Source organism: Chlorocebus sabaeus, chromosome 21 (assembly GCF_047675955.1).
Source record: "Chlorocebus sabaeus isolate Y175 chromosome 21, mChlSab1.0.hap1, whole genome shotgun sequence".
Lineage (NCBI taxonomy): Eukaryota > Metazoa > Chordata > Mammalia > Primates > Cercopithecidae > Chlorocebus > Chlorocebus sabaeus.
Window position 1 is genome coordinate 103,287,951 of NC_132924.1, and position 19,163 is coordinate 103,307,113.

The following is a 19,163-nucleotide window of genomic DNA, read 5'->3' on the forward strand; positions in this document are numbered from 1 at the left end:
CAGCATTTGGGGAGGCCAAGGTGGGCAGTCTGCTTGAGCCCAGGAATTTGAGACCAGCCTGAGCAAAAGGGCAAGACCCTGTTTCTACAAAAAAAATACAAACATTAGCCAGGTGTGGTGGCTATAGTCCCAGCTACTTGAGAGGCTGAGATGGGAAGATGGCTTGAGCTCAGGAGGTTGAGGCTGCAGTGAGCCATGATCAAACCACTGCACTCCAGCCTGGGTGACAGAGTGAGACCCTGTCTCAAAAACAAACAAGCAAACAAACAAAAAAGAATTTTTCTCACTGAGTGGTGGAAATTCATTTATAAATTAGGTCTTCAGCATTTTCCCTAAAGTGAGAGACTTATTTGCTTCAGATTGTTCATGAAATGTAATAACAAAGATCTCAACAGATCACAGAAAAACACTAGCTGGATGTTAAGTAATTTTTATTATTATTTGGGTTTGGAAATATTGGGGTTCTTTCTCTGGGATTTTTCCCAGGTTCTATAGATGTCGAGTTTCCTTTATGAGATTAAGACAAAGGATCACTGCCTGAAACCTTCGTAGGTCCAGCTTCCAAACACAACCATGTCAAACATAGGGGCTCACTGGGTTTTACAGGTCTTGGAAAGGCCCTGTTGTAAATCGGTTTTGGGTGATGTTGAGGGCATGTTCCAACTCTGGAATGTTCTATGTAGATTGCGCTTCTTTTATATTACTATAGGAAGACTAATTATGCAGAAGCATTTTTATCATTATCATCATCATCCTTATCTTTCTGTTTGATGAATTCTGGAATTTTGCCAACTCAGGCAGCTTGTAAAATAAATTCTCTCTGCTATTTGTACTGAGCCTTAAATCACGAACACCAGCTGTTTCTTGTATTTGAAGTAAAGCTTCAGGTATATTGGGGGCATCGAGGGAGCACAGGTGTTTTTTTTTCTTCTCTAGAATACACAGGTTCTGTGGTTCAGCTGGGCAGTTTGCTCCTTTAGTGCAGAAAGTGAATGAATCTCATGCTTTTTTGTATCTCCTACAAGGCTTAGCTCAGCAGCTAGTAAATATTTGTTGATATGATTTGCTGCAGGACAGCAGGGTAACAGTTGCAGAAGCCATGCTCTCAACAAGTCAGGGCAACAGGAAAAAAGTACTTTTTCCAACCAATATTATCAGTGAAAGTTTGGAAAATATATTGGAATGTATGTCCCTACATTCTAAGAGAGACAGAGCATAAATTAAATATTCAGAGATAAGGAAGGCTTGGTATTGGTTAAATTGCTTGCAGCTTTATAGTGATTTATAGTTTTAAAGTGCTTTATAGCTATTGGATAATTAAATTATCACAATTACCCGGTGATAGATGCAGGCTGGGTATTATCATCCTTATTTAACTGTTGAGGCAGTTAAAGTGTTGAAGAGGCAAAGGGACATACCCAGACTTAAGGCTATGGAAATGGCGAAGCAGATTGTCAAGAGCGGCTCTACAGATGGTCGCTAAGGTAGCAAAAGGGCAGGAGATGCTTTGCTGACTTTGGTTTTGAATTTGAATGCCTTTAAAATACACATAGCTCCTGCAGTCCCTCTGGTCTCACACTTTTGTATTTTGTGCCTGGCTCCTGAAACCTTTTAGTTTTCAACTGTGCACTGATGAGAGGGAATTTAGAGAGCAAAAGCCAGGTCTCCCTCGCCGGCTGAGGGGCATCCTGCTGTTCCTATAGGCTCTCCCACTGTGGGTCTGGGCTCAGGATTGCCATCAGGAGAGTTATGGCTAATATTTTAATGCAAAACATCTGGAATGGGCTGAAGACTATTTCCAACCTTTAGGGACTTTATGTCTTTTTTTTTTTTTTTTTTTGAGACAGCATCTCTCTCTGTCACCAGGGTGGAGTGCAATGGTGTGATCTTGGCTCACTGCCACCTCTGCCTCCCGGGTTCAAGCGATTCTCCTGCCTCAGCCTCCCAAGTAGCTGGAACTACAGGTGCCCACCACCATGCCCGGCTAATTTCTGTATTTTTTAGTAGAGATGGGGTTTCACCGTGTTAGGCAGGATGCTTTTGATCTCTTGACCTCGTGATCTGCCCGCCTTGGCCTCCCAAAGTGTTGGGATTACAGATGTGAGCCACCGCATCCAGCCAAGGGACTTTATATCTTTTCATAGGGATTCACGGCCTGTGGAACCACCTATCTGCATCTTTATTAGCCTCTCACATCCTTGGATGACAATATGTTCACTTCTCTCAGCAAGCAAATAGATGTATTCTGTTTGAGTATTTAAGCAATTTGGCCTAGCTTTACCATTAACCTCGGCTTTGGGCTTATAAGCCCTTCAAGGGCAGAGCCAAGGTCTTAGTCATTGAGAATCCTCAGCACTTAAGCACACAATGGCGCATCATAAAGAGGTATTGAAATGAGTACCTGCAGCGGGACCAAGTCCACATCGGATCCCAAAGAAGCCCGGGATATTCTTTCGGCTTAGCTCACTGGCTGCAGCAATCTTCCTCCCTCAGCTCTAAGTACCTCGCCGTGGCATTGTTCTTTCTGATGGATGTGAGACCACAGAGGTCAGGAGAAGCAAAGACCTCCTGTTCCCATTTCAGCAAATCTGTATTAGAAAACTCAGAGACACCAGGCTCTGTGGGAAAGGATAACGTGTCTCCTCACTGTGAAGTTGTATTTCTTTTTTCTTTTCTTTTTTTTTTTTTGAGACGGAGTCTCGCTCGGTCACCCAGGCTGGAGGGCAGGGGCGCCATCTGGGCTCACTGCAAGCTCCGCCTCCCGGGTTCACGCCATTCTCCTGCCTCAGCCTCCCGAGTAGCTGCGACTACAAGCGCCCACCACCATGCCTGGCTAATTTTGTTTCTGTATTTTTAGTAGAGATGGGGTTTCACTGTGTTAGCCAGGATGGTCTTGATCTCCTGACCTCGTGATCCGCCCACCTCGGCCCCCCAAAGTGCTGGGATTACAGGCCTGAGCCACGGCACCCGGCCGTGAAGTGGTATTTCTAAAATGCTTCCAGAGGCAGCTGGCGGGTGGACAGGTATTAACTTGGTTAAAGAGACATTAAAGAAGGAGGCACTAGATCTTCCTCCCTCCCTCCTGCCCCAGGGTCACCAATACAATCAATATTTAGCAGACATGTCTCTGTAGGTCCTTATGGGCTCTCTGGAACCTGACTCCTATCTAGGAGTCTTCTGTTTACTCTAGAAAACAAATGAAAGATACGTGTAGCCAGAAAGAGACTCATTCAAGTTGGAAAGTGGACATTTTGCTGGGCCGGGGAAGGCCTGTGCATGAACAGTGCCGGCCCTGGAAGAGGGTATTTCCTTCCCTCTTGCTGCCAGCACTGCAGAGAGATGGAAGGCCCAGACGCCAGCTCTGCCATCGTGGAGGCCAACCGTATCATAACCTTTGGAAATTAAATCAGGAGATTGGGAGGAGGATGGCCAGAGCTGTTTCCCATACTCCCCATAGAAGAAATAGAAACAACATTGATCAGTGTTCTTCTGGGTCACTCATACTGGAAAGGGCTTTTACTCCAGCAATACTAAGATTTTACTTTTTATTTCTCTGATACTTGGATCCAAATACTCTTCACCAACAGCTACCGTTGATACTTGAGCAATGTAAGGCTCAGAGGGAAGTTGTTACTTAGGATTTCACGGCCCTGTGTTCTAAATCTTTGTTTACAACATCCTGAAGCATCTCTCAAATTTCTCATGGTCTCAATACTTAGGGTATTTCTGTGGTCCTGGGAAAGGATAGGCCTTCCTTGTTTTTTGTTTTTTGTTTTTAAATTTATTATTATTATACTTTAAGTTCTAGGGTACATGTGCACAATGTGTAGATTTGTTACACACGTATACATGTGGGCCTTATTGTTACTGCAAGAATCATCTTCCAGAGTCAGGCTACCTTCTCCTTCCCTACATGATACATTCCTGAACATATCCACACCTCTATCTATCTAACTATCTATCTATCTATCTATCTATCTATCTATCTATCTATCTAACTATCTATCTATCTATCTATCTATCTATCTATCATCTATCTATCTATCTATCTATCTATCATCTATCTATCTATCTATCTATCTATCTATCTAACTATCTATCTATCTATCTATCTATCATCTATCTATCTATCATCTATCTATCTATCTATCTATCTATCTATCTATCTATCTATCATCTGTATATCTATATAAAGCCTTAAGGATGCACGTCTAGCAGTAGACACAGATTATAATGAGAAGTCTGTTTCTAGTGAGCCAAAATCCTGCTGCTCAAATAGAATGACAATATCAGGCAAAACCAGGGAGCTTGTCAGAAACGGAATCTCTGGCCCTCCTCTAGACCTTATTGCATCAGAGTCTGCATTGAATATAATTCCAGGTAATTCACATGCACAGCAAAGCTTGGGAAGCACTGAGGTAAAAAATATATTATTAATTATATCTCACCTCATCAACTTTTAGATAGGTGGTCTCCACCTTGGCTATACATTAAAATCACACAGGGGCTTTTAAAAACTACTGATGCTTGGAGCTTTACCCCAGACCGATGGAAACAGAATCTCTGGGCATTGGTTTTATAAAAATCCATCCAGGTGGTGCTAATGGACTGCCAAGGTTGAGGACAACCATTTTAAACTCTATTTCCGGCACCATTTTCCCAGTGTTTTTTACATCTGTTGAGAGACAGTTCTCCTTGGGCCTTTTATATTTCTGCATATCTAGATAATTCCAGATGATCTTTTCAAGAATGTTAGAAGAACAAACAAACCTTGAAAGATAGACAATATCTCCCTCTGGAGTGAAGGACAGATTTCTCTACTGTCCGTTATAATAAAAGTAATGTTCCTTCCAGAGCAAAGGGCAGTTAGGCTCACTGCCTATTATAAAAGATTCAGGGACTTCTGGCTTTAGTGCTGACATGTAAAGAACTTGGAAACTCTTTCAACAAGAAATAAGCTGAATATGCTGAAAGTTAATGACTTTTCTCGGACCTTTCAGAGAACTGAACTCCCAAGGCACCTGCCACCCCCAAATCTGGAGAGAGGCCAACCTTCTGCTCCAGGTACACAGCTGTGATCTGTGTACCTGGAGCAGAGACTGTTAAAGCCATAAGCTGGTAAAAACACTTACATGGTAATTTTGATGCAATTGGAGGCTGAGTGTGAACGTGCTTGAGATTGAGAAACTCCCGGGGGCCTGTAGCCTTAGGGGCTCCCCCAATATGTTTGTGGATCTTACCTCTAGGAACTCCACCAGGTTCTCATAATGAAGAACCAAGAAAAAATCTCTGGTGTTTCTGGCAGGGTGGAGGAAAGGTAACCATTTTGAAATGCCCAGAGTGTTCTTCATAACAAAGGCCTATGTTGCTAGGAGAAGACTTTACCAGAGCCTTATCTACTTGGGGGAAGGGAAATTATCCAAATCCAGTCCCCTGTGACATTCCTATCTCACCCAAGAGAGGGGGGAAAAAAACTAAGAAACACTTGTGAAAGTCACAGCCCAGAGACCTGCTCATCTCATAATCATAAGATGATAGAACATTTTTCTCCCCCCACATCCTACCACCACACCAAGAGGTATAATGAAACTGGATTAAAGCTGAAAGAACTGGAAGATGCTGACGTTCTCAGAGGAGGAGTCACTTGGGGAAACCAAAAGACAGCTGGGGAGACAAAACCAAAGACCCCTGAGGAATTGGAAGCCTCTGGCACCAATAACTACAGAAAACATTAAGCACAGCCCAACTCCTAGTCAGACTAATACAAAGTCTCACACTGAAAGCCTATTTACCTCAGTTTCTATTAGTCAATATATCATGTCTAGCTTTCAAAAAAAATTTACAAGGTATATTAAAAGGCAAAACAAAACAAAACCCAAAACCAAAATCAAAAACATTGTCTGTAGCTGGGTGTGGTAGCACGTGCCTGTAGTCCCAGCTACTCAGCAGGCTACCGGGGAGGATCACTTGAGCCCAAGAGTTCGAGGCTGCAGTGAGCTATGATAGTACCACTGCGCTCCAGCCTGGGCAACAGAACAAGACTTTGTCTCTGGAGAAACAAAACAAAACAAAGCAAAAGCTGTCGGAAGAGAAAAAGAAACCAAACTCAACCATGATACAGATTCTGGAATTATCACACAGGGAATTAAAAATAACAATGATTAGAGATGAGTGTGGTGGTTCATGCCTAAGTTCCAGCTACTTGGGAGGCTGAGGCAGGAAGACTGCTTGAGCCCAGGAGTTTGAGTCCAGTCTGGGCAACATAGTGAGACCCTGTCTCTAGAAAAAAAAGTAAAATAAATAAAAATAAAATAACAATGATTAATGTGTTAAGTATTCTAAGGGAAAAGACAGACGGGTAATGTAAGCAGCAGAAAGATGGAAACTCTAAGAAAGAATTAAAGGAAAGTGTTATGAATCAGAAACCCTTGACAGAAACAAAGAATGCCTTTGATGGGCTCATTATTGGTAAACCAGAGACAGCCAAGGAAAGCATCAGTGAAACTGTTCAGAGAAAACCAAGAAAGATAAATACCAAGAAACTATACCTAGGCATAACATAATTAAACTGAAAAAAAAAATAATTGAAGTCTTAAAAGAGCTGGAGGGAACACTTTACCACTTTACCAATAGAGAACAAGAATAAAAACCACAGCAGACTTCTGGTAGAAACTATGCAAGCAAGTAGAAAGTGAAGTGAGGCCGGGCACGGTGACTCACGCCTGTAAGCCTAGCACTTTGGGAGGCCAAGGTGGGTGGATCATGAGGTCAGGAGATCGAGACCATCCTGGCTAACATGGTGAAACTCCGTCTCTACTAAAAATACAAAAAATTAGCCGGGCGTGGTGGTGGGCGCCTGTAGTCCCAGCTACTGGGGAGGCTGAGGCAGGAGAATGGCGTGAACCCGGGAGGCGGAGCTTGCAGTGAACCGAGACCACGCTACTGCACTCCAGCCTGGGCAACAGAGCAAGACTCCATCTCAAAAAAAAAAGAAAAAGAAAGTGAAGTGAAATATTTAAAACGTTGAAAGAAAAATACCCACCAACCTAGAATTATATACCCAGTGACATTATCCTTCAACAGTGAAGGCTCAGCTGGGCACGGTGGCTCAAGCCTGTAATCCTAGCACTTTGGGAAGCTGAGGCAGGATGATCACCTGAGGTCAGGGGTCTGAGACCATCCTGGCCAACATGCCGAAACCCCGTCTCTACCAAAAATACAAAAATTAGCTGGGTGTGGTGTTACATGCCTGTAATCCCAGCTACTTAGGATGCTGAGGCAGGGGAATCGCTTGAACCCAGGAGGTGGAGGTTGCAGTGAGCCAAGATCGTGCCACTGCACTGCTGCACCCCAGCCTGGGTGTCAGAGCGAGACTCTGCTTAAAAAAAAAAAAAAAAAAAAGAAAAATAGAGAAAGAAAAAGAGTGAAGGATAAATATTTTCGCAGACAGATACTGAGGGAATTCATCACCAGCCTATCTGCTCTACAAGAAATGTTAAAAGAAGCATTTAAAGGGCCGGGCGCAGTGGCTCACGCCTGTAATCCCAGCACTTTGGGAGGCCGAAGGCGGGCGGATCACGAGGTCAGGAGATCGAGACCATCCTGGCTAACATGGTGAAACCCCCTCTCTACTAAAAATGCAAAAAATTAGCCGGCATGGCGGGGGGCGCCTGTAGTCCCAGCTACTCGGGAGGCTGAGGCAGGAGAATGGCGGGAACCCGGGAGGCGGAGCTTGCAGTGAGCCGAGATTGCGCCACTGCACTCCAGCCTGGGCGACAGAGCGAGACTCCGTCTCAAAAAAAAAAAAAAAAAAAAAAAAAAAAAAAAAAAAAAAAAAAGAAGCATTTAAGTGAGTAGGAAAATAGTATAAGTCAGAAATTCAGATCTACATACAGAAAGGGAAGGAGCAGGAATAAATGAAAGTAAAATAACTTATTTTTCTTATTCTTAATTTATCTAAAAGATAACTATTTGTTTAAAGCAATAATAGTAGCAATGTATTATGTGATTATAACATATGGATAAGTGAAATAAATTTCAACAATGTCATAAGGGGCAGGAGAAAAAAACTGGGAATACTTCGTTATGAGGTTATCTGCTCTACATGTGAAGTAGTCTAGTGTTATTTGAAAGTGAACTTTGGCCCGGGGGATGGTGGCTCCCGCCTATAATCCCAACACTTTGGGAGAATGAGGTGGGAGGGATCACCTCAGGTCGGGAGTTCGTACACCAGCCTGACCAACACGGAGAAACCCCGTCTCTACTGAAAAATACAAAATTAGCTGGGTGTGTTGGCACATGCAATCCCAGCTACTCTGGACACTGAGGCAGGAGAATCGCTTGAACCCGGGAGGTGGAGGTTACGGTGAGCTGAGATAGCGCCATTGCACTCCAGCCTGGGCAACAAGAGCGAAACCCTGTCTCAAAAAAAAAAAAGTGGGTGGGGGGAATTTGATCAAAAACTGGTGAACTTTTGCCCACTTTCCCCAGCCAGACATGAGGTTACAAAGGCAGAATTTCGCTCACGGTGGTGCTCAGCAAATAGCCTTTTGCTTCCTAATACATAGCTTTCAAGGACTGTTAAATTCTGCAATATCTATCACCATGAATTTAAATAAATTTCAATTTTAAAAATCAGATTTTGCCACCCAGAAATATGTGAAAGAAGAGGTACTTATAGAAACAAAAGCATGGTGGTGGCAAGTTTACAAAATAAATTGATGTAAGAACTCTAGGCAGAATTCTTCAGATTTTTTCATCCTGCACCCCTATAATTTTTAAAAAATCTAGCTTGTCACACCCAACATATGTAACTATGTATTTATACATTCTGTACAAATGCCACTGTACTCACATTATATATTTTGTAAAACATAAAAATTAAAATAAAAAGAATGAGATAAAAATATAGCTTATAAGTCTTAATAGCTCCTTCCTTTACCCCCTGGTAGGAATGAATGCCTCACTTTGGAAATCACTGGATTTGATTGAAAATGCTTCTAATTCTTGACTCCGATTTACCTTGAGCTCTCTAATAGATGTGAATAATCTCATAAACGAATGCCTGCCTCTTCAAGTAGACCAGGTAGGCAAGCTACGGCCCGCAGATCAAATCTAGCCTCCATAGCCTTCAAGCTAAAAATGGTTTTTACATTTTTTAAACGTAAAAAAGACTCTTTAGGCTGGGCACAGTGGCTCATGCCTGTAACCCCAGCACTTTGGGAAGCTGAGGTGGGAGATCCCTTGAGCCCAGGAGTTCGAGGCTGGCCTGGGCAATGCAGCAAGACCCCGTCTCTATGATTTTTTTTTTTTTTTTTTTTGAGATGGAGTCTTGCTCTGTCACCCAGGCTGGAGTGCAGTGGTGTGATCTCCCTCACTGCAAGTTCTGCCTCCCAGGTTCATGCCATTCTCCTGACTCAGCCTCCTGAGTAGCTGGGACTACAGGTGCCCACCACCATATCTGGCTAATTTTTTGTATTTTTAGTAGAGACAGAGTTTCACCGTGTTAGCCAGGATCATCTCAATCTCCTGACCTCTGCCTCCCTATGTGCTGGGATTACAGGCGTGAGCCACCACGCCCAGCCTTTTTCTTTTTTTTTTTTTAATTAAAGGAAAAAACAGACTCTTTAGTGAGAACAGTTGCTCTATCTTACTTTCTGGACCCCAAAGACTAAAATCTTTATTTTTTGGCCCTTTCCAGAAAAAGTTCGCTGGACCCTGGGCAGGGAAAGCATGTGGGTCACCTTTACCTTTCCTCTAAATGTTGAGGCCTTGGAAAGCTCCACACAGGGCTGTCCAGGTGGCTCTCCAGGCCCAAGGGGTTGGCCTTGGCTGCAGCTGCATCCCTTCCTTGGCCTGTAGGCTACCAACCCACGCTCTCACTGGGAGCAGGCCCTCAGCCTGTGATCTTGGGCGCCTCATGGTGGTCATTAGCTAAGTCCCAGATGACCAGACACTAGGCACCCACCCAGGGAGCCCCCAGCCCCAGCCCACTTCCTTGCAGTATCTCTGAGGAGTTTGGCAAGTGACATGTCCTGGCCAGCAATTCCGTAGCTCTTACTGCCCTGTGGCTGGTAGGGGGTCTGGCCTCCATCCAGAAACCCAGCTGGCAGGGAAGGAGTGTGTGTAGTATGGTTGAGAGGAGGCCAACTGGGTGCCTGGATGGAGGCAGCCATGTGGCGGAGGGTTGCCCAATAGTCTATCATCAACTTCTGGGCATATATCTGGGCAGGAACGTATATCCTGGAGGAGAGGGAGGCGAGACCTTGGTGTTAGAGGCCTGCATTTGAGGATGACACCAGGGGAGGCAGGTCCCTGGTTGTGGGTGGTGAGAGTGAGGTCCAGTAACTAAACATGGGGAGCAGCTCAGAGCAAAGGTTTAGGAGCTCTGGACTGACAGAGGCAGAGCTGAGTGGAGCAGTCAAAGGTGAAGGTCCTGGATGTGAAGGTTTGTTCCCTAAGCTTTGGGGAGTCATTGGAATGAGTGAATCAACAAATCAGTCAACAAATAGGTCCTGGGCAGTGGCCTGGCTATACCAAGAGTTCCTGGGATGATGCAAATGAATATGACACAGCCCCAGCCCACGAAGACTTTGTTTTGTGTTTGCAATGCCTGTAAAGAATTAGAATCTGTGGTGTGTGATGGAGGCAAAAGGCATGATTAGCTAAACTGGGGAGATGTGGTCATAGGCTCGAGTTCCCTGCGGTGGGTGGCCGCAGACTGGGATTTTGCATGAGCAAGTCAATTTGGAACCTCTAATCCAGAGCAGCATTAACCTACCTTTTAGGCGTTTCATTGTTTTCTTGGATTTTTAATATTCCATTTCCTGAAAGCACCTGCTTGGCGTATTTCTGAAAGGTGGGATAAGCCTGTGTTTTTGTTAATGAAATCACATTTTGACTGCACTAGGGGAGCTTTCATTTTAAGAAACAGTGGCAAATCCTCTCGATAATCAAAGAATCCTTTTAGAAAGGGAATGATGAAGATCCTGCTGTTCTTTTTTTAAAGATTACACTCGATGTATTTATTTTTCTAAAACACCCAAAGGGGACTTTTGGAGACTAAAACATAATTTAGTTTGGAAGTTTTGTTTGCGGATGTTGGAGCACCTCACTCGATCTCTGGAGACCCCCAGGTGGTCCCCAGCCAGACATGGGAATGAATGACTTTAACGAGGACGAGGACGGGTTTCAGGGCTAGAATCAAATTTCCTGCAGTCTCCCCATCACGGTTTGTCCAGTTAACTCCTTCACATCTTACCTAACTCAGCTCAAATGCTACTGTTTGGCTGGGTGTTTTTAGCTTTAATTTTGTGTATGTGATAAAATATACTTAACATAAAATGTATCATTTTGTTTTTAAGTGTAGAGTTAAGTGGCATTAAGTATACCTACACTGCTATGCAACCATCAGCATCATCCATCTCCAGGACCTTTTCCTCTTCCTAAACTGACACTATATCCTCATTAAATAACTTCCCATTTGCCCACTGGCAACCACCATTCTGCTTGCTGTCTCTATGAGCTGGACTACTCTAGGTATTAAATGCCACTTTTACAACTTCTCTTTAATTTAAAGGGTTACTCAGCCATCGTATGAAGAGTCAGAGTTCTACAAGACTTGTTATAAGAAGCAACAGAGTCCTGCTCCTCGCTTTCTTCCCCGGTCTTGCTCTCTGGCAATAACCACATTGAGTTCTTCTAGCCTTGATGCTCAACATTCATAAGACTAGGTAAAGTGCTTATATTGCTACTTCTTGATTTTTCAGTTTTGGGCATTTTTGATTGATTCTCACTATAAAAAGTAAATTAACTTCCCCATATTTCCTTTAAAATATGATTTTTTTTTTGAGACGGAGTCTCGTTGCCCTGGCTGGAGTGCAGTGGCGCAATCTCGGCTCACCACAAGCTCCACCTCCCGGGTTCACACCGTTCTTCTGCCTCAGCCTCCCCAAAACTGGGACTACAGGCGCCCGCCACCATGCCTGGCTAATTTTTTGTATTTTTAGTAGAGACAGGGTTTCACCGTGTTAGCCAGGATGGTCTCGATCTCCTGACCTTGTGATCCGCCCACCTCTGCCTCCCAAAGTGTTGGGATTACAGGTGTGAGCCACCGCGCCCGGCCTAAAATATGTTTTATTGTGAAGTATATCATATGTACAAGATCCTGTATAAAACTTCAGTGACTGTTAAAAATAAAATTAACAGCCAGGCACAGTGGATCACACCTGTAATCCTAGCACTTTGGGAGGTCGAGGCGGGCGGATCACCCGAGGTCGGGAGTTTGAGACCAGCCTGGCCAACATGGTGAAACCCCATCTCTATTAAAAATACAAAATTAGCCAGGTATGGTGGCAGGCACCTGTAATCCCAGCTACTGGGAGGCTGAGGCAGGAGAATCACTTGAACTTGGGAGGCAGAGCTTGCAGTGAGCCAAGATCACACCACTGCACTCCAGCCTGGGCAACAGAGTGAGATTCTGTCTCCAAAAAAAAAAAAAAAAAAAAAAAAAAAATTAACACTCTTACCCTATCATTCAGCTTAAGAACAAGAATGCAACATTATTCGAGTAGCCTGCACATGCCCCTCAAATGTACTCCCTTTCCTTTCCTTTTCTAGACCAAACCACTAATCATGCTACTGATTTTCTTTCTTTTCCTTATAATTACTGCTTAAGGACTTATTCCTAAACAATATGCTGTTTTGTGGATGTATGTAAATGGAAACACAGTGTGTTCTGACTCGCTTCTTTCGCTCAACATTACATTTTTTGAGGTTCAATCATGTGGATGCATGGCGCTGTAGTTGACTCCTTTTCTCTGCTCTTTGTATTCCGTTGTATGACATCTCCATTTATTCAGCCAATCTTGTATGTATGTTCTGGTGACATGTGCAAGAGTTTCTCTCTTTTTTTTTTTTGAGACAGGGTCTCACTCTGTCATCCAGGCTGGAGTACAGTGGTGTGATCACAGCTCACTGCAGCCTCTACCTCCCAGGTGCAGGCCATCCTCCCACCTCAGCCTCCCAAGTAGCTGGGACCAAAGGCGCACACCATCACACCTGGATAATTTTAACTTTTGTAGAGATGGGGTCTCACTCTGTCACCCAGGTTGGAGCACCGTGGCCTGATGACATTGAGTTTTCTTATTTAAGAATAGAGTATTACTGTTAGATTTGTTTGGAATGTTAGTGTTTTCCAATAGTTTTATAATTGTCTCCAGGAAGCATGGAGGCCAAAGCAGCTCCATCTTGGATGCTAATCTGCCATGTTGACTTCTGGTTGCCCCCAGATCGGGGAAGGCCTCAGGATTTCCAGTTTGTCTGTTGTTCCTTGTGTGGAGTATGTGCTTGCCGTGAATCCTGCCCTGGGGTTGGTACAGCCTTGATGCTATCACTCTTTAACTGTCCTACAAATCCCTTCGGAGTTATCCTGTCCCTGTGGTGTATGGGCCATGGGTCTCGGGGGTAGAGGTGCAGGAATCACCAGCTTGTCTCACCAACACCTGATACACAGACATGTCTTCTGCTTTTAAGTCCCTATTAAATGTTTCTTTCTGAAAAAACAGATTTGTCGGCCTCTTTCTTGGACCTCTCAGTTTCCCAAGACTTTGGGGGCAGGTTTGCATATACCTGCTTACTTCAGAACAGGGAGGATTGCACATTGCTTGTTAGAATTATTCCTGATTTTTTTTTTTTTAAGAAGGGGTGTCCCAAGTAGCTGAGACCACAGGTGCATGCCACCATGTCTGACTAACTTGTTTCTATTTTTTGTAGGGACAGGGTCCCCCTATGTTGCCCGGGCTGGTCTTGAGCTCCTGTCCTCAAGTGATCTTCCCTCCTTGGCCTCCCAAAGTGTTGGGATTACAGGCATGAGCCACTGCACCTGGCTACATGCTTTCTTTTATTAGTATTTACCTGGAATATCTTTTTTCCATCCTTAACTTTGAGTCTCTCTTTGTTCTTACGTTTTAAGAGTGCCTCTTGTGAAACCATATAGCTAATATTTTTTTCTTTCTTTTTTTTTTTTTTTTTTTTAAGACAGTCTTGCTCTGTCGTCCAGGCTGGAGTACCCTGGCATGATCTTGGCTCACTGCAACCTCTGCCTCCTGGGTTCAAGCAATTCTCCCACCTCAGCCTCCTGAGTAGCTGGGATTACTCCCACACCATGCCTAGCTAATGTTTGTATTTTTAGTAGAGACGGGGTTTCACCTTGTTGGCCAGGCTGGTCTTGAACTTCTGACCTCAAGTGATCCACCCACCTCGGCCTCCTAAAGTGCTGGGATTGCAGGCCTGAGCCACCACGCCTGGCCATATAGCTAGGGTTTTAAATAAATCATATTGATCATTTTTGTCCTTTATTGAAGAGTTAAATCCACTTACATTTACTATTATTATTGGGCAAGTTTCTTCTTTTTATGCCCTTTCAATTTGTTCTACTTTGTTTTTTTTCTAGGCTCTGGAGTATCTTTATGTTCTACTTTTTAAAATTCCTTTTTGTAAATCTTTTTTCCTCATCTTTTTCTGGTTTATGTTTCCTCCTTCATCTCTTTTTATCTTTATCCTTTCTACCTGTTTGAAAGTTGTGTGCGCTGAATCTATTCTTCTAGTTGTTGTTCTAGCTATTTGAACACGCATATTTACCAAAATCTAAAAAATTGTCAATATCTCTCCGTTCTCCCAACAATTCCAGGACCTTAAGACACTTTAACACTGATGACCCACTTGCAGATAACATACTATTCTTGTCCAGGACTTAAAACTTTGCTGTTAGATGATGCTGGGAAAAATGTTGCCTGAGATTTCATAACTACAAGTAAGCTCCCCAACATGAGTCTGTGGTTTAAGTTTATGCTAACTATGCAGTCCAAAAAAATCTTAAATTATTTAATTTAGAGTGGTCTCAGGTTGGTAGTGTCCCCAGCAACTTACAGAAGTAAATGCAAATCTTCTCTGGAAGAACCCGCCTTCAACCCAGGCCTCAAGGGATTCTCACAGATAAATGTTCAAGGAAAATGATTGGTTCACAGATACGTGGCATGAAAGAAAATGCACCATGAGTGAGAACCAGCAGAAAGAATACGCAGCAGAAATAGACTTAAAATATCTAGGAACTGTAATTATCTGACACAGAATATAAAATATCTGTCTTATACGTTTAAAGAAATAATCAAGAAATTCTAAAATAGATAAGAAGTTCAAGTCATTTGGGCTTAAATAAAAAAAAAAATAGAACTTCCAAAAATAAAAAATGAATATTATATTGCGTTGACTATAAAACAGGATTGATTTTATAAGATGCACCATAATTTTATGTGCCATCAACAATACTGCCGATTATCATTGCAAGATGCCACCAATTGTAAGACGTATCCTGATTTTAGCAGCGTTAAAAACCGTGAAAAAAAAAGGTTGCAGAATCAATGAGCCTTAGCAATTGAAATGTAAAACTTCACAGATCAATTAAATTGCAGATTAAACTCAGCCAATGAAAAAATCAGGTAAGTGGAATAAAGACACAAGTATTTTTTACAGGTAAATTATCCAGAATGTAGCCCAGAGAGACCACACAATGGAAATATAACAGAATGGTTATGAGTCTTGGGGGCTAGAATGAGGAGGTCTAACATCTATCCAGTCAAAAGTTTCAGATGAAGGTAATAGAGAGGAGAAGGTGCAATGTTTAAAAATATAATGGCTGAGAAATTTGGAAAATAATGGAAAGCGAGTAACACGCAGATAGAGGAATTCAAATGATTCTCAAGCAAGACAAAACAAACAAAAAATTCCATACCTGGACATATGATGGTGTATCTGAAGAATACATGATAGTAAAACTGTGGACCATCAAAAGCCAAGAGAAGATCTTCAAAGAAACCGGGAACAAAGAGAGGTCAGCTTCCGAAGAACAGTAAGTCAACAACTGATTACCTTTTAGTAGCAAAAATGGAAGCCAGAAGACTGTGGGATAATATTTTCAATGTGTTGAGAGGAAAACAGTAATCAACTTAGAATTTCTATCCCAAAAAACCCTTTCAAGAATGAGAGCAAAATAATTTTTTCTTTCTTTCTTTCTCTTTCTTTCTTTCTTTCTTTCTTTCTTTCTTTCTTTCTTTCTTTCTTTCTTTCTTTCTTTCTCTTTCTTTCTTTCTTTCTTTCTTTCTTTCTTTCTTTCTTTCTTTCTTTCTTTCTTTCTTTCTTTCTCTCTCTCTTTCTTTCTTCTTTTTGTTTTTTTCCTTCCTTCCTTCCTTCCTTCCTTCCTTCCTTCCTTCCTTCCTTCCTTCCTTCCTTCCTTCCTTCCTTCTTCCCTCCCTCCCTCCCTCCTTCCCTCCCTCCCTTCCTTCCTTCTTTCTTTTTTCTCTTTCTTTTCTTTTTTTTTTTTGAGATAGGTTTTTGTTCTGTCACCCAGGCTGGAGTATGGTTCACTGCAGCCTCAAAGTCCTGGGCTCAGTCGATCTTCTTGCTTGCTTCCCGAGTAGCTAGGACTACAGATGCATGCCTCACCATGCCCAGCTAATTTTATTTTATTTTTGCAGAGATAGGGTCTCCCTGACTTGCCCAGGCTGGTCCTGGACTCCTGGACTCAAGTGAACTCCTGGGTTCCTCCTGCCTTGGCCTCCCAAAGGACTGGGATTACAGGTGTGAGCTGCTACACCTGGCCAAGAATTTTCAAATAAGTAAAAACAGAAACCTTCACTAAAGGAAGGTTTGAAAAGATAGATTTGAAGCAGAGGGAAGATGATTCTAGATGCATGGTACATGCATCCAGTAGGAAAATCAAGAACACTAGCATTCTGAGAAGTTCTCTGAGGCAAAGCTTGCTTACCTCTTTGGTGTCCGTCTGGCTTTTCCTCCTTTTGGGGATCTGTGTGCCAACCCAGCGATGGCTTTAAAAAAGTTGTTACTCAAAATATTTTATCCTGCATTTGAGTTCTTTCATTTGGGCAGGATTGTTTAGGTATCTAACCTACCTACCTGCAGGAAATAAAAGTCCTCCAATAAAATTTCTAATTTAGGGAAACTCTCCTTCGGTCTATATGGAGCCCATGTTGCCCATCCTCATGGTACAATGTGCCTTTCCCTTGTAGCACAAACACCAGCTACAGTTTTACACTTATCTGGAGTGAGATGGGCTCCAATCACCAATTATCTGCATGCTATTTAAATTAATTGTCTACTTACCCCTTTAGAAATGTAAGGGCCAGATATGTGTTGCTTTCTATTTTGCTTCCAGATTTTAGCAAGTGCCTGGAAAATAGTAGGTATTCAGTGGACATTTACTGAGTAAATGATTAGGTGAGTAATTAATTATGAGTGAAAAGCCAATCTTAGGTCAAGCATAGCTATGTGTCTCTGCTTCAAATCTAGCCATAAGCTGATAATTGCAGTTCATAAGCATGATAATTGGGTGCTCGCGCATGCGTGTGTGAGATGTATCACCCTCAAACCTTGTTACGATGTCAGCACATTATCCGTCCAACATGAACTTAGAGGAAGCAAAATCAAAAACAAATCCAGCCATTGGAGATGGTGCTTTCAGTGTTGGTGAATTCCCAGAGAACTCTGCTGTCCAATGTGGTAGCCATTAGCCACATGTGGCTATTTAAATTTTATTTAAATTAATTACAGTTAAATACAACTCCAAAATCAGTATTCAATCACACTAGCCACATTTCAAGTAGGCTATCCTACTGGGGGGTGTGGACATAGAACATTTCTATTATCACAGAAAGTTCTATTGGAAGCTGTGTCATAGAATTCTCAAAAATTCCTAACTGCTTCTCTCTCTCTCTTTTGCTTTTATTCTTTCTCTCTCACTCTCTCTCTCTTTTCCCACCCTTAAGCTAAGTACAAGGATAGTTGTCTCATTATTGGTGGCTTAAAATGATGTTTTTGAACAAGAAGACGCTGGGTACTTTTGGTGACTAGCACTATCTCTGTTTATTTCCTTTTAAACTCCTGAGCTATTGTTTAGCAATACACCCTTTTATCTCCATTGCTACTGAAGCTGAATGTTACTTGGGTGGAAAGTATAACTGCTTTCTTTTCTACGTCCTTAAACCCTTTGCTAATGTTACTGTTTGAGAGTCCCCAAAGCCAGGGTTCTAGGAGAGTCTGGCATGTGTGAACAGTTGAACTACAAAATAATGGAGTAGGGCAGGTTGGTGGGGGAGCAGGGCATTCTGTCGATAAAAGAGCTGCCTTCTTTGGACACATAGCCAGTTAATTGGCCATTCTGAGATACTATGGATGGGGAGAGGGGGCTTCTGAGAATCGCCGGTGACAGTTAAGTGGCCTATTGTTGACGTCCTCTGCTGAACGACTTGGTTGGATTCAGCCTCTGCCTTACCCCCACCCCCTGTGGATTTTCTGTTAGATTCATCATTTGCCATTCAGGCATCATCTTACACTTTCTCCTTCCAAGATGACTGCTTTGTGTGCTGGCCCCTGCTTTATTCCTGCTATTCCCAGACTATAAAGGGAACTGTGTGGGGCTTCAGCAGGACTGAGAGATTGACTCTGCTGTCTGTTGAGAACTATAATAATGACTGCGGTGACCTTCATGTGTAGCAGAAAACCCACTATCTGTGCTAGCACAATGATGACCACCTGAAGACAGAGAAAAGGGAATCTTGATTGAATTCCTTCTCATACAATATATAGTTATTTCCTTTGTTCTCCTCTCCATTCTCTTCTCTTCCCCTTCTCCCCATTGCCACTGGAGGACTGATCTCAAATGTGGTTGTGACTAAAAGTTAATGCCTTTGAAATAATAATACATCGCATTTTGCAGGCTTTACCAAGCCAGTTCACTCAAGTTGCCTCATCTATACCCCTCCAAACCCTGTGAGGTAGGAAGGGGAGGTATGATTTACCCCATTTGATGGATGAGTAAACTGAGATTTAGAGATTAGGGCAGCTGCCCCAGATATTTTAGACGGGAAGTGAGCACCCAGTCTCTGTCTCTAAGCCCAGTGGTCTTTCAACGGCATCCATACCCTTATGTGTAAGGAGGATATGGCCCAGGGAAAGCATGAGTGGGCTAGGGGGAGAAGAAGAGCAAAAGAGAGGATGCTATAGAGGAGGGAGGAAAGGAGGGTGTCCCAGGGCTGCTGGCTACTCTGGTCTTTCTCCAGAGCTGGAGGCTTTGACACTCACAAGGGGCT

The 19,163-nt window shown here is 42.9% G+C and overlaps 1 protein-coding gene and 1 non-coding gene across 3 annotated transcripts in view; both read left to right on the forward strand.

Annotated features, from left to right (window-relative positions):
- Positions 1-11,622: 11,622 nt before the first annotated feature.
- Positions 11,623-19,163, forward strand: part of CPA5 (carboxypeptidase A5) — a 30,003-nt gene continuing 22,462 nt past the window's right edge. For both annotated transcript variants that reach the window (XM_007982912.3, XM_073009337.1), the window contains exon 1: positions 11,623-11,732. The gene's annotated coding sequence lies outside the window, so the exon portion shown is untranslated. The remainder of the gene's footprint in view (positions 11,733-19,163) is intronic.
- LOC119626353 (small nucleolar RNA U13) lies at positions 17,375-17,478 on the forward strand. The gene has a single exon (XR_005242529.1). It is a non-coding gene; the product is annotated as a small nucleolar RNA U13 (small nucleolar RNA).